General features: G+C 50.0%; 1 pseudogene; it reads right to left on the reverse strand.

Moving 5' to 3' along the window:
* Positions 1 to 9,423: 9,423 nt before the first annotated feature.
* On the reverse strand, positions 9,424 to 12,098 carry LOC138765450 (gastrula zinc finger protein XlCGF7.1-like; annotated as a pseudogene).
* Between the last annotated feature and the right edge of the window lie 2,038 nt (positions 12,099 to 14,136).

A 14,136-nucleotide genomic window follows, 5' to 3' on the forward strand; every position in this document is an offset into this window, starting at 1 on the left:
TTATTCAAATCCCGCTCGCGCCCCTTTAAGGGCAGCATGAGCTTGGCCCCCATGTGAGCAGTGACATCATAACGGCTGCCCAAGGCACGCACTGGGCTGTAACCACAAGGCAAGGAGGATCCCTGATGGCGCCCTCTTATCATGGCTGCCCCGCGACGATACAAGCGGGGCCGGTTCGCCATGAGAGAGTGTGCTACCACACAACCCACCCCCCCAGAACCGACTTACGTGTCACACCGCTTGGGCAGATGGCCTCAACGTTTGGGCTTTGCCATTTGAACCGGTTGTGTGAGGTCTAAGTGTGCTGCTTTAAGGCGGTCTACTGTAAACAGTTCATTTTTGCCCCCAATGTCTAATGTAAAAATATTGCCAGACCACTGGAGGACTTTGAATGGGCCTTCGTAAGGGCGCTACAAAGGTGCAGTGTGCAGTCCGCACTGAATGAAAATGAATTCCGCTGAGTCCAGCTCTTTGGGAAGACGGGCTGGTCAGGTGCCATGATGTGTAGGAGGCGGGGAGGGGGGTGGTGGGGCTAGCAAGGCGAGCTTGCTGTGGAGGTCCGCCAATAGGTTCGGGTGCTTGGTTGTAGAGTCGGATTCCGGGCCGAAGAACTCACCAGGCAACAAGAGTAGCGCGCCGTATACCAGCTATGCAGATAGCATCTGTAGACTCTCCTTGGGTGCTGTTTTGATGCCGAGAAGGACCCAGGGTAGTTTGTCTGTCCAGCCAGGGCCTGTGAGGTGAGCCATGAGGACTGACTTCAGGTGGCAGTGAAATCTCTCCACCAGGCCATTTGCATGCGGATGATAAGCCGTGGTGTGGTGGAGTTTAACCGCCAATAGGTTCACCAATTGCGTCCAGAGGATGGAGATGAACTGGGCTCCCTTGTCGTTGGTGATGTGCACCGGAACCCCGAACCTGGAGATCCAGTGAGTGACCAAGTTCCTGGCGCACGTCTCGGCGGAAGCCTCCTTGATGGGAATGGTTTCCAGCCATCTCGTGGTCTGGTCGACCACTGTAAGCAGATAGCGCACCTCCCTGGACACCAGCAGGGGGCCCACGATGTCAACATGTATGTATTGGAACCTTTTGACTGCTGGGTCAAACTGCTGAATCAGGGCTTGCATATGCCAGTAGACCTTGGAGGCCTGGCACTGAGTACAGCTCCTCACCATCTCAGTTACTTCCTTCTTGAGCCCATGCCACACGAACCGCTCCACCATCATGCACACCGATGCCTTCACCGAGGGGTGTGCTAGATCATGAACCATGCTGAAGGCCCATGATCTCTACTGCGGCAGGACTACTGGGCGTTGTGAATCGGTGAAGATGTCGCAGAGCAGCGTGATCAGGCTGTTTGGCAACCGAATTTCCTGGAGGCGGAGCCCCGAAATGGTGGTATGGAGGGCTTGCATCTCCGCGTCTTCCCTCTGTGCCTGCACCAGTTGGATGTAGTTGAGGCCAGGGGCAAGGTGTTGATTGCCAGTCGGGAAAGTGCATCCGCCACGATGTTGTCTCTACCTGCCCTGTGCTGGATGTCGGTGATGAACTCCAACACATAGGAGATGGCGTTGTTGGCAGGCCGACCACGGATCCTTGGCCATTGCGAGGGCCTGCATGAGAGGCTTGTAGTTGGTGAACCCAGTGAATGGCCTACCCTCCAGGAAGTACTGGAAGTGCGGATGGTTAGGTACAGCGCCAGGAGCTCCCGGTCAAAGGCGCTGTACTTGAGTTCCGGCGGTCGAAGGTGCCTGCTAAACAAGCAGTGGGCACCACTGTCCATCGACCCACTGCTCGAATATGCCCCCAATGGCCGTGGCTGAGACGTCTACTGAGAGCGCAGTGTGTGGCACCAGGTGCGGGTGAACCAATAAGGTGGCACTGGCCAGTGCATCCTTTGTTGCCACGAAAGTGCCCTCTGCCTCTTCTGAACAAACCAGGAATTTGTCTTTAGAGGCGATCAATGAGAACAGTGGCCGCATGACGCGGTCTGCGCTGGGGATGAGACAATAAAAGTTCACCATATCTATGAATTCTTGCAGGCCCTTGATGGTGGTGGATTTGGGGAACTGCCATACGGCCGCAACTTTTTCTGGAGCCGGGGCAGTACCTGCTGCTGAGATGGTGTGTTCCAGGAACTGCAGCGACTGCTTGCCGAACTGGCACTTGGCTACGTTGACTGTGAGGCGGAATTACACCAGGCGGGCAAACAGGGTGCAGAGATGGGCCTTGTGCTGCTCGTGGTCTCAACTGGCGATAAGGATGTTACCAAGGTATATAAACACAAAGTCCAGGTCCCTGCCCACTGCGTCCATGAGGCTCTGAAAAGTCTGGGCCGCATTTTTAAGTCCAAAGGGTATGCACAAGAATTCAAACAGACTGAACTGGGTGATGATCGCCGTATTACCAATGTCCTCGGGGTGGACTGGGATTTGATGATAGCCCCGCACCAGGTCAACTTTTGAGAAGACCTGGGTGCCCTGGAGGTTGGCTGTAAAGTCCTGGATGTGAGGGATTGGGTACCTGTCTGGCATAGTCGCATAGTTCAGGCACCGATATTCCCCGCAGGGTCGCCAGCGTCTGAAAGATTTGGGGACCATGTGAAGAGGGGATGCCCAGAGTCTGTCAGAGCGGCAGACCCAACTCCTGCAGGTGAGTGAACTCCTCCTTGGCTAACTCCAGTTTCTCAGGCGGAAGTTGTTGGGCCTTGGCATGCAGCAGGGCGCCTTGTGTGGAGATGTGGTGGTATACCCCATGCAGGGGCAAGGTGGCGTTGAACCGAGGCTGCAGGATGCAGGGAAACTCATTGAGTATGCTGGAATACTTGTCCCTGGGAGTGGTGATGGAAGCTATTTTGGGCTTGCAGGCGTCTGTGGCATTGAGGCAAGCTGAGTGGAATGTGCCGGAGTTATCCAGTCTTTTGCCCTTCATGTCAACTAGTAAGCCTTGCACTCTGAGGAAGTCAGCCCCCAACAGCGCAGTACCCACTGAGGACAGCACGAACCTCCAGCAGAATTTCTCTTTCCCAATCTGGATCTGTGCCTTGCAGGTGTTGAAGGTTTTGATGGCGGAACCATTGGCTGCCCGCAGGGTGGGACCACGAGCTTCTTTGTGGGTCTTGAGGGCAGTCAGGGGCAAGGCGTTCAGTTCCGCTCCAGTATCCACAAGGAAACGCCAGCCGGTGGACTTATCGGTCACGTGCAGGAGGCTGTTCACGTGGCCAGCCGTCACAGCCATCAACAGCGACTGGCCGAGTCATTTCCCCTGGTAGGTACAGGGTTGCCTGCACTTATGAGCTTGGGCCCCCCCAGCATTGATGATAAAAGCACTAGGTGGGGTGGTGCTCTTCTGGCTTGTGCTGGGTGGTGGGGGGACTGTGACCTGGCTCCTGGACGGGTGACCTGGCTGAGGGCAGCTTTGTTCTCACTCTTGGTGCACAAGAGGGAGTCTGCTTGGGCTGCAACTCGCCGTGCGCCAGTGAAGTCTTCATCTGCCACCAGGAACTGAATGTCCTTGGACATCTGCTCCAAGAAGATCTGGCGGAACCAGAAGCAGGGCTTGTGATCTTCCGCCAGAGCCAGCATCTCATCCATGAGGGCCGAAGGCGTTCAGTCTCCCAACCCGTCCAGATGCAGGAGTCTGGAGGCCCACTGCTATGGGGAGACCGAATGTGCCCAGGAGATTTTTGAGGGCAGGGTATTTATCCTCAGCTGGTGGGTTGTGGATGAGATCATCCACCCTGGCTGCCGTCTCCTCATCTAGCCCGTTCACAACATGGTAAAACATTGTGGCATCTGTGGAAATGTTCCTGAGGTGAAACAGCGCCTCCGCCTACCCAAACCATGTACGCGGGCGATGGGTCCAGAAGGGGAACAGTTTCACAAGCGACGGCATTGATCTCAGTGGGATCCATGTTGGGAGACCAGAAAAACATCTGGGCTTGTCGGGGTCACCAATGTAGCGGCAGCTATGGCAAAGAGACTCACAGCCACCACTTTGGATGTTCTCACCGATGGTTTTATTCAAATCCCGCGCGCCCCTTTAAGGGCAGCGTGAGGTCGGCCTTTGCATGAGCAGTGACGTCATAACAGCTGCCCAAGGTGCGTGCTGGGCTGGAACCATGAGGCAAGGAGGACCCCCGATGGCACCCTCTTCTCATGGCTACCCCGCCATACAAACAGGGCCAGTTCGCCACGAGAGAGTGCGCCGCCACACCGTCTTTATTACTTCATCTGTATCTTTCACAATGGCAAAAACTGCACATCGTGAACCTGTATCGTCAGCAAAGGCTGATGACAAAGGTCAATAAACCAGGTTGTAGTTTCATCAGCGGGAGAGTCTATTAAATCTTGACGTGCCAGCTCTCTCTCTCTATTACTCGGCCAGAAGGCCATCATTGCTCTTCTAGATTGTTCTTTGGTATTATCTGACCAGTTTAAATTAGTCTTAAATAATGTTGCAGTTTTTTTCTGGTGAGCATTGCATTAAATTAAGCCGAAGGCCGGCCATCGTTAAATGTCTGATCTGCAGCGTAAGTCTGATGTGTTTCCAAAATTCCTGTGCAGTGTCTTTCGGAAGGGGCTTAACTGGAGATGGTAACACTGAAGGAGTTGAACACCATTTCCCCACTGTGATTAATCTCCAATAGCTGGGAAACTGTGAGTCCTTTTTAAACCACTTCTTCCTCACTCATGCACAGACTCATTACACAAACAAAAGGTGGGAGGAAACTTTTCCAAGTTTCTTTTTTCCAAAATGATCAACAATTCTCCATCAAAGTCTGAAACCTTCTTCATTGTAACTAGTGAGACACAGGACTGGTGACGGTGGCTGCTGGGGTACATACGGGGATGGTCTTGCCCACAAGGAATCTTTTGATTCCTCATCATTCTGCAAAAATAAGGTGGCCGTGCCTGACATCGGGTCCCCGGGGTTTCCTTCTCTCACCGTCTGTTTGTTCACCATTTGGCTCCTGATTTCTTTCCTCCCACATTCAGCCTGCAGGACGTCTCCATTGGGCTCTTCTTTCTCTCTCTAAGGTGGAGGTGTGGCGAGAGATTATGAACTGTTCCCATCTGTTTTTCCCCCACACTATAAATTGTGCCCTAACATTTTATTAGTAAATATCATTTCTTTAAATATCATGTCTTTAAATATCGCATTTAATCGTTATTTCAATACTGATCACAATTGACGAGCACCTTCTAGTTCAATGTGCTGCTCATCCAAATAACTTCATTGGCTTCGTTTCTGTAACTCCTGGAGAAAAGTTTAATTTCATTCTTCAAAAAAATATACTGCACAGACGGGGCAGGACCCATGATCATTATTAACTTTATTTTGATAACTAAGCAAGGTCAGGGTCGATGTGTCAGACGTGATTGGGATCCTCAAAGTTTCCTCCCCTTGACTCCCATTGTCTCTCCAGCTCTTACTCGATTTTACTCCCACTTTTTGTGGGCCTCCTCTTTCCACTCTTTAATTCTGTTTTTCCATTTACTTGATGCATCCTTCCCCCCACAGTAGTTGTTCTGCCTCGGCTCTGTTACTAGTTTTCTAAGATCTTCCTCCTGCTGGCCCCGCTTCATTTGTTCGGGTCACACTTAACATTTTTCAGTTCTTTCCTTCTCCCGAGTACAAATCACACATTCCCTTCCCCAGAGAACCTTTTCACCTCTGTCCCACACTCTCCATAAATTTCCCTGACCAGCCCTTTTCTGGCCTCCTGCTCAATTCCTACCTTTTTCTACTGAGTTGCACAACTCACTGTCCAATTTAGTTCCTACTCTTAATCTTTACCACACTTCAGATACAAATAACATATTTGCTGTCCTGGGATCCCCACGTCACTCATTTCTGACATTTTACCCAAAGGAATGTTTACTTTTGATTGGTCCCATATTGTCCTTTTGTTCCTCTGCACTCAATTCAGGGTCCTGACCTTTATGTGGGGAACTTCCCCTCTTAACAACCAGTCTAAGGCAGGGCATCGGAACTAGGACAACACTTTTATCCCTTCCCTGTGCGAATCATCATGCCTTTCTTTCCCTGGGTGAATCTTCAAGCCTTTCCATCTGTGTGGCCAGGATGTGAACTCTCAGTCTGTCTGGTACTTGTCAGAATTGTACCATTGGAGGAGGGGGATCAGCTGGACTGACACCTTGAAAGGAGAACCGAGAAACCATCCCATGGGCGCATTCTCTCGCCTTTGGGTGCCAGCTCAGTTGGTCACTTACATTGACTGGTGAGCACTTCTCATTTGGGCTCCTGGCTGGCTTGCCAAATGTGGTTCTGGTTTCCGTCGCTCCCGATGCAATCAAGCTCACAGAAATCTCTTTGTTAACTCTTTATTAGGTCGCAGCGACCTGAAGAGCCCTCTCCTGCTGTCACACTTGAAGCAGTCTCGTCAGGTCTCTGTCCAACAAAGGGATGCATTCAAGCAAATTAGAAAAAGGTTACATCAGTCACCAACTCATGTGATTTCAACGTAAAGCATTACATGAAGGCACATAGGCACTAAGGCATATAGGCACCACCCTCTATTCCCCCTCCTCCCCAAAGCCTATTACACAGGGTTAAAATATGTTTACAGATCAAGGCAGTTTATAATTCAGTTTATTCTTTTCTTTGGCTTGGCTTCGCGGACAAAGATTATGGAGGGGTATGTCCACGTCTGCTGCAGGCTCGTTGGTGACTGACAAGTCCGATGCGGGACAGGCAGGCACGGTTGCAGTGGTTGCAAGGGAAAATTGGTTGGTTGGGGTTGGGTGTTGGGTTTTTCCTCCTTTGACTTTTGTCAGTGAGATGGGCTCTGTAGTCTTCTTCAAAGGAGGTTGCTGCCCGCCGAACTGTGAGGTGCCAAGATGCACGGTTGGAGACGAGATCAGCCCACTGGCGGTGATCAATGTGGCAGGCACCAAGAGATTTCTTTAAGCAGTCCTTGTACCTCTTCTTTGGTGCACCTCTGTCTCGGTGGCCAGTGGAGAGTTCGCCATAGAACACGATCTTGGGAAGGTGATGGTCCTCCATTCTGGAGACGTGACCCACCCAGCGCAGTTGGGTCTTCAGCAGCATGGATTCGATGCTTGCGGACTCTGCCAACTCGAGTACTTCGATGTTGGTGATGAAGTCATTCCAATGAATGTTGAGGATGGAGTGGAGACAGTGCTGATGGAAGCATTCTAGGAGCCGTAGGTGATGCTGGTAGAGGACCCATGATTCGGAGCAGAACAGGAGCATGGGTATGACAATGGGTCTGTACACGCTGATCTTTGTGTGTTTCTTCAGGTGGTTGTTTTTCCAGACTGATTTGTGTAGTCTTCCAAAGGCGCTATTTGCCTTGGCGAGCCTGTTGTCTATCTCTTTGTCGATCCTTGTATTAGATGAAATGGTGCAGCCGAGGTAGGTAAACTGGTTGACCGTTTTGAGTTCAGTGTGCACGATGGAGATGTGGGGGGGCTGGTGGTCATGGTGGGGAGCTGGCTGATGGAGGACCTCAGTCTTCTTCAGGCTGACTTCCAGGCCAAACATTTTAGCAGTTTCCGCAAAACAGGACGTCATGTGCTGGAGAGCTGGCTCTGAATGGGCAACTAAAGCGGCATCATCTGCAAAGAGTAGTTCATGGACAAGTTGCTCTTGTGTCTTGGTGTGAGCTTGCAGGCGCCTCAGATTGAAGAGACTGCCATCTGTGCGGTACCAGATGTAAACACCATCTTCATTGTTGAGGTCTTTATTGGCTTATTTCAGCATCATGCTGAAGAAGATAGTAAAGCGGGTTCGTGCGAGGACGCAGCCTTGCTTCACACCATTGTCAATGGAGAAGGGTTCGAAGAGCTCATTGCTGTATCTGACCCGACCTTGTTGGTTTTCGTGCAGTTGGATAACCATGTTGAGGAACTTGGGGGGGCATCCGAGGCGCTCTAGTATTTGCCAAAGCCCTTTCCTGCTCACGGTGTCGAAGGCTTTGGTGAGGTCAACAAAGGTGATGTAGAGTCCTTTGTTTTGTTCTCTGCACTTTTCTTGGAGCTGTCTGAGGGCAAAGACCATGTCTGTTTGCGCGAAAGCCACACTGTGATTCTGGGAGGACATTTTCGGCGACACTAGGTATTAGTCTATTAAGGAGAATCCTAGCGAAGATTTTGTCTGCAATGGAGAGCAGCGTGATTCCTCTGTAGTTTGAGCAGTCTGATTTCTCACCTTTGTTTTTGTACAGGGTGATGATGATGGCATCACGAAGGTCCTGAGGCAGCTTTCCTTGGTCCCAGCAGAGCATGAAAAACTCATGCAGTTTGGTATGCAGAGCTTTGCCGCCAACCTTCCAGACCTCTGGGGGGATTCCATCCATACCTGCTGCTTTGCCACTTTTCAGTTGTTCAATTGCCTTATATGTCTCATCCTGGGTGAGGACCTCATACAGCTCTAGCCTCAAGGGTTGTTGAGGGAGCTGGAGTAGGGCAGATTCTTGGACTGAGCGGTTGGCACTGAAAAAGGATTAGAAGTGTTCTGACCATCGATTGAGGATGGAGATCTTGTTGCTGAGGAGGACTTCGCCGTCTGAGCTGCGCAGAGGGGTTTGGACTTGGGTTGAGGGGCCGTACACAGCCTTTAGTGTCTCATAAAAATGCCTGAAGTCGCCAATGTCGGCACTAAGCTGGGTTCATTTGGCGAGGCTAGTCCACCACTCATTTTGAATCTCCTGGAGTTTGCGCTGAAGGTGGCTGCATGCGAGACGGAAGGCTCGGTTTTTCTCTGGCCAGGAAGGCTTTGCAAGGTGAGTCTGGTGGGCAGATCACTTCTTTGCCAGCAGCTCCTGGATTTCCTGGTTGTTTTCGTCGAACCAGTCCTTGTTCACACAGGGTTATGTTTACAGATCAAGACAGTTTATAATTCAGTTTATAAGCTCAGTGAAAATACATCTTTCTCATCTCTTTGGATTCCTGCACCATCTGCTTTGACTCCATCCCCAGGCACCCAAGGTTGTTCCAGTCAGCACCTGTCTGTGAGAGGCACTAACACACAGTCCTGCTTTTAACCTTTCATCTCTCCCCGAAACACTGAAATCGAACAAAGTTCGAAAGGTTTAAGCTCCTAAAGGCTTCAATATTCTAAGGGCTTTATATTTCTTTTCATACATTATCATTTCAACTAGATGGCTAAATAACCTGTTTCTGTGCTGTTCTGTGGTTCAACAGCAGAAAGACCATTCAAATAATCCTAACTAAAGCCCAAGTCCAGCCCTCGCTGCTCACCCAGATGTTCAGGGTCCAGGTCATTTATTTGACATGTGCCAAGTACGTTCAGCTGCAGGACAGTTACAGGGGCTGTTAAGATCAGCTGAATGGGAGAGTGGACACGGTCCGACCATGGGTAGAATGACAGAGGTGTGGAGTCAGATCAGCAACAGAATCTAGCTCTATTGTGGAGCTGCTAGTGCTTCTGCAGGTGGGAGGACTGGATGAAGCCCTTACCACGCCCACCAGTGTGGACCCACTGGTGGGTCAACAGGTTGGAGATCTGGGTGAAGCCCTTGTCACACTCGGAGCAGATGAATGGTCTCTCCCCGGTGTGGACCTGCTGGTGTATCCTCAGGGTGTTGGCATGGGTGAAGTCCTTCGCACACTCGGAGCAGATGAACGGCCTTTCTCCAGTGTGGACCTGCTGATGGTTCAGCAGGTCAGAGGTCTGGGTGAAACCCTTGCCACCCTCTGGGCAGGTGAAGGGCCTCTTCTGGTGTGGACCTGCTGGTGTCTCACCAGGTTGGATGTCTGAGTGAAGTCCTTGCCACACTCGGGGCAGGTGAAGGGCCTCTTCCTGGTGTGGATCCGCAAGTGTTTCATTAACTCACTCGACCTTTTAAAGTTCTTCCTGCAGAAAAAGCAGAGAAATGGGTTCATCGCTGTGGGGATGAGAGGGTGTGACTGGGGATAAATCAATGCAGTCCTGCCATGGGGTGCATAATGCGTGTTCAGCCTGATGGGGGCTCCCGGAGACCACATAAAAAAGTGTCACAAGGCAGCATTTGTCCAGTAGGGGTGGGGGCTCTGTCTGGAAATTGGGGGCACTGTCTGGAGGGTTGGGGTTGGGAGGGGTTTGGGACTCTGCCCGTGGGGTGTGGGGTGCTCTGTCCAGGGTGTGTTGCAAGGGCTCTCTGGATGGATGGTGGGGACTCTGTCTGTGGGGGATGGGGGCTCTTCTGGGGTGGGAGGGTGGGGTGTTCGGTGCGGAGGGTGGAGATCTGAGTGCTCTGCCCGGGGTGGGGGGGGTGAAAGGGGGAGGAGTGGCATTGCTCGTCAGGGAAAATATCTCAACTGTACTCAGGCAGAACAGACCAGATGGCTCGTCTACTGAGGTTAGATGGGTGGAGTGGAGGAACGGGAAAGGTGTGACCATATTCATAGGGTTGTATTATAGACCGCCCAATAGTCAGCAAGAATTGGAGGGATTAATCTATTGGGAGATAGCAGACAGCTGCAGGAACCATAAGATTGTGATAGAAGATTTACATTTTTCAATATTGACTGGTCTGTAAAATACCTGGATGGCTTGCAGTTTGTGAAATTTGTTTAGGAAAGTTTTCTAAATCAATATTTAGAGGTACCAACTTGACAGAGTGCAATACTGGATGTCCTATTAGGGAATGATAGGACAGGTGACAGAAGTATGTGTAGGGGAACATTTTGGGTCCAGTGACGTTAATGGCATTAGTTTCAAGTTAATGATGGACAAGAATAGGTAGGTTAAGTTTCTAAATTGGAGAAAGTCCAATTTTGAAGAAATGAGAAAAGATCTAGAATGCGTGGATTGGGATGTTGTTTTCAGGCAAGGATGTGTGAGGGAAGTGAAAGTGCTTTAAAGGTGACATTCTGAGAGCAGAATTTTATTTTCCTGTCAAGATTGAAGGCAAGGTTTGCAGGCAGAGGGATCCTTGGTTTTCAAGGGATATTGTGGATCTGGTTCGAAAGTGTAGCAGGTGTAGACAACATGGAGCAAATGAAGTGTATAAAATATGCAAGAAAAACTTCAAGAAAAAAAATCAAGAAGGTTTGGCAGACAATGTGAAGGAAAATCCTAAGGATTTCAGCAGTTATATTCAGCAAAAGGATAGTACAGGACAAAATTGGTCCCCTTGGAGATCAGAGTGATTGGCTTTGTATGGAGACAAAAGAGATGTGGGATTATCTTAATTTTTTAATGTATTTACTGAGAAAATGGGATCAGAGTTGTGGGAAGTTAGGAAAATAGGTAGTGTGGTCATCGAACCTATACAGACTAAAGAGATTAGATTAAACAGATTAAAGTGCTTGCTGCCTTAAAGCAAATCAGGGTGGATCAATCGCCAGGGCCTGACAACATATTCCCTCAGACCTTGTGTGTGGCTAGTTTAGAAATTGCAGGGGCAATTTACATGGGACTTGGTTACACCACTCGGATTGTAAGCCAGGGTATACTTGCCGGGAGGCAGACGTCCCACTCCTGCTGGGACCCCAAGGTGGCACCTGGTTACTAGGGGCAGCGACATCACTTCACAACCGCTTCAATCTCTCTCTCTCCCTCCCCAAGGACGATAATCTGTGCATGTTTCAAATCACCTTTTTGTTAAAATGGTGTTGGGTCTGATAAAACAGTTTCCTTAATATTATTATGAGGAGCACCGAGATAATGACGTTTGGGGGTGAGGGGAATGAGAAATGGAAATCGGTGGGAAACAATTTGTGTGTACTGACTGGACAGAAACATTTCCTTCAGGGAAGGAAAAGCATCCATGTTGATACAGGTCAACCCCGACTTACCTTTATTCAAAACAGATTCTGATCATCATAACTTCAAAATAGCGGAAGTTGTAATATCGTAAGTTGGGGTCCAGTTATATATAAAATGTCCTCAGCCACGGGTGTGGTACTGGACCACTGGAGGGGAGCTCACATTATTCCATTGTTTAAAAAAGCTCCAAAGTAACCCTGAAAATTATAGGTTAGTGAGCCTGACATCAGTGATAGGTAGATTATTGGAAGGTGTTCTAAGAGATCAGATATACATTCATTTGGATTCTCAGAAACTGATAAGGAAGAGTCAACATGCCTTTGTGCATGGTAGGTCATGTTCAACTCATCTTTTCAAGTTTTTTGAGGAGGTTATCAGGAAAGTTGATAAAGAAAGGGCTGTGGATGTTGTCTACATGGAACTTAGGTCGAGGTCCCACATGGGAGGTTAGTCAGGAAGGTTCAGAAGTTAGGAATTCATGGTGAAGTAGTGAACTGGATATGACAATGGCTTGTACAGCCTCTGGAATGGCAGACGGTGTGGACCCCTGAGAATGAAAACAAACTCACAGTCTTTCAGGTCTTTAGGTATGTTGGTCCTCACTTGTCCGTACCTAGTCGGTGGAGTCAGGGCCAGGTTGCTGACTCGGTGTTGTAGCTTGCAGAGGACTGCTGCTGCGTCATCTGGTTGCTTCTCTGGGATCAGTGCAAATTCCCCAGGGATTACCAATGGGGTTCCATAGACTAGCTCAGCATATGAGGTGTCGAGGTCCTCTTTGGGCACTGTACGGATTCCCAGCAGTGCTCAAGGTGGTTTGTCTACCCAGTTGGGTCCTTGAAGTCTGGCCATGAGTGTAGACTTGAGTTACCTGTGGATGCACTCCACCAGCATTTTGGATTGTGGGTGATTGTGTTATGGTGTAGCTGAGCATCCCACAGGCTGGCGAGGTCAGACTGTAAGCTGGAGGCGAATTGGGTCCCTCTGTCCAATGTGATGTAGGAAGGTATGCTGAACCATGCCACCCAAGCAGAGATGAGGGTCCTGGTGCATGAGGTCATGGAGGTGTCCACCATCGGGGCTGCTTCCAGCCACCTGGTGAAGCGATCGACCATTGTGAACAGGTAGCAGAACCCCCGTGAAATTGGTACGGGCCCTACTATGTCCACGTGGATGTGGTCAAAATGCTCAAAATGCTGTGGTTGGACTCTGGTATCCCGCTGCACCTTTGCTGTCTGGCACTGTGTGCATGCCTTAGCCCACCTGCTGACCTGTTTCTAAAGACCACTCTATACGCATTTGTTGGCCACCAGTTGGACCATGGTCCAGATGGATTGGTGAGTCAGCCCATGGATGAACTAAAAAACCTATCATCTCCAAGCCTTTGGAACGATAAGTCTGACCTCTCCGGTGATCACATCAAAAAGGAGGGTGGTGTTACCTCTGTCAACCAGGAGGTCTTGTAGTTGCTGACCTGTGATGGCCATCCTTTACTGGGACATCTCCGTGTTATCCTGCTGCACCTCTGCCAGCTTCACAAAATCCACTCCCTTCGATAGTGCATGGATGCTCTGTCTGGATAAGGCATACGCTACCACATTATCTTTTCCTGAGACGTGTCATACATTGAAAGTGCTGTACTTTAGTTCTGGAAGCCTTAGATGTTTGCTGAAGAAAGCCAACAGCCGCCAGCTCCCTTTTTTCTGCTGCTCCAGAATGCCGCCAATCACCGTTCCTGAGGGGTCCAAGATCAAGGCTGTTGGAGCATCTGCCCTTGGGTGTGCTAAAAGAGCAGTACCCGCCAGGGCTTCCTTGAAGGCCTCCACTGACTCTATGTCCCATGTCATGTCCTTGGCCTTATCCAACATCTGGGTGAATAAGAATGATCCCTGCCGCCGGTAAAAGTTAACCATTCCCATGAACTCCTGCAGTCCTCTGGTTGTGCTGGGCCTATGAAACTTTCAGATAGCCTGGCAGTGCTGTGGTCCATTCCTTAATTATCCTCTGGCCCAGGAAGTCGATAATCTCCAACCCAAACTGGCATTTGGCTGGGTTGATCATCAGTCCAAGCTTGCTCAGCCAGGTGTAGAGGTTGCTTAAGTGTTCCTGCTGATCCCTAGGATCACTAGGATGTCATCATGGTAGACAGAGGTGGCCTCCAGGTCGTGTCCCACCACGTCCATCAGCCACTGAATTGTTTGCACGGCATTCTTCAACCTGAATGGCTTGCGTAAGAATTCAAACAGGCCGAATGGGGTGATAATAACGGTTTTGGGGGTGTCATCAGATCTGGGATCTTATGCTATCTAAGTATGAGGTCCACTTTGGAGAAGATCTTTGCACTGTGCAGGTTCACCACCAAGTCTTAGATGTGGCCAC

The sequence above is a fragment of the Narcine bancroftii genome, chromosome 5 (assembly GCF_036971445.1).
Source record: "Narcine bancroftii isolate sNarBan1 chromosome 5, sNarBan1.hap1, whole genome shotgun sequence".
Classification (NCBI taxonomy): domain Eukaryota; kingdom Metazoa; phylum Chordata; class Chondrichthyes; order Torpediniformes; family Narcinidae; genus Narcine; species Narcine bancroftii.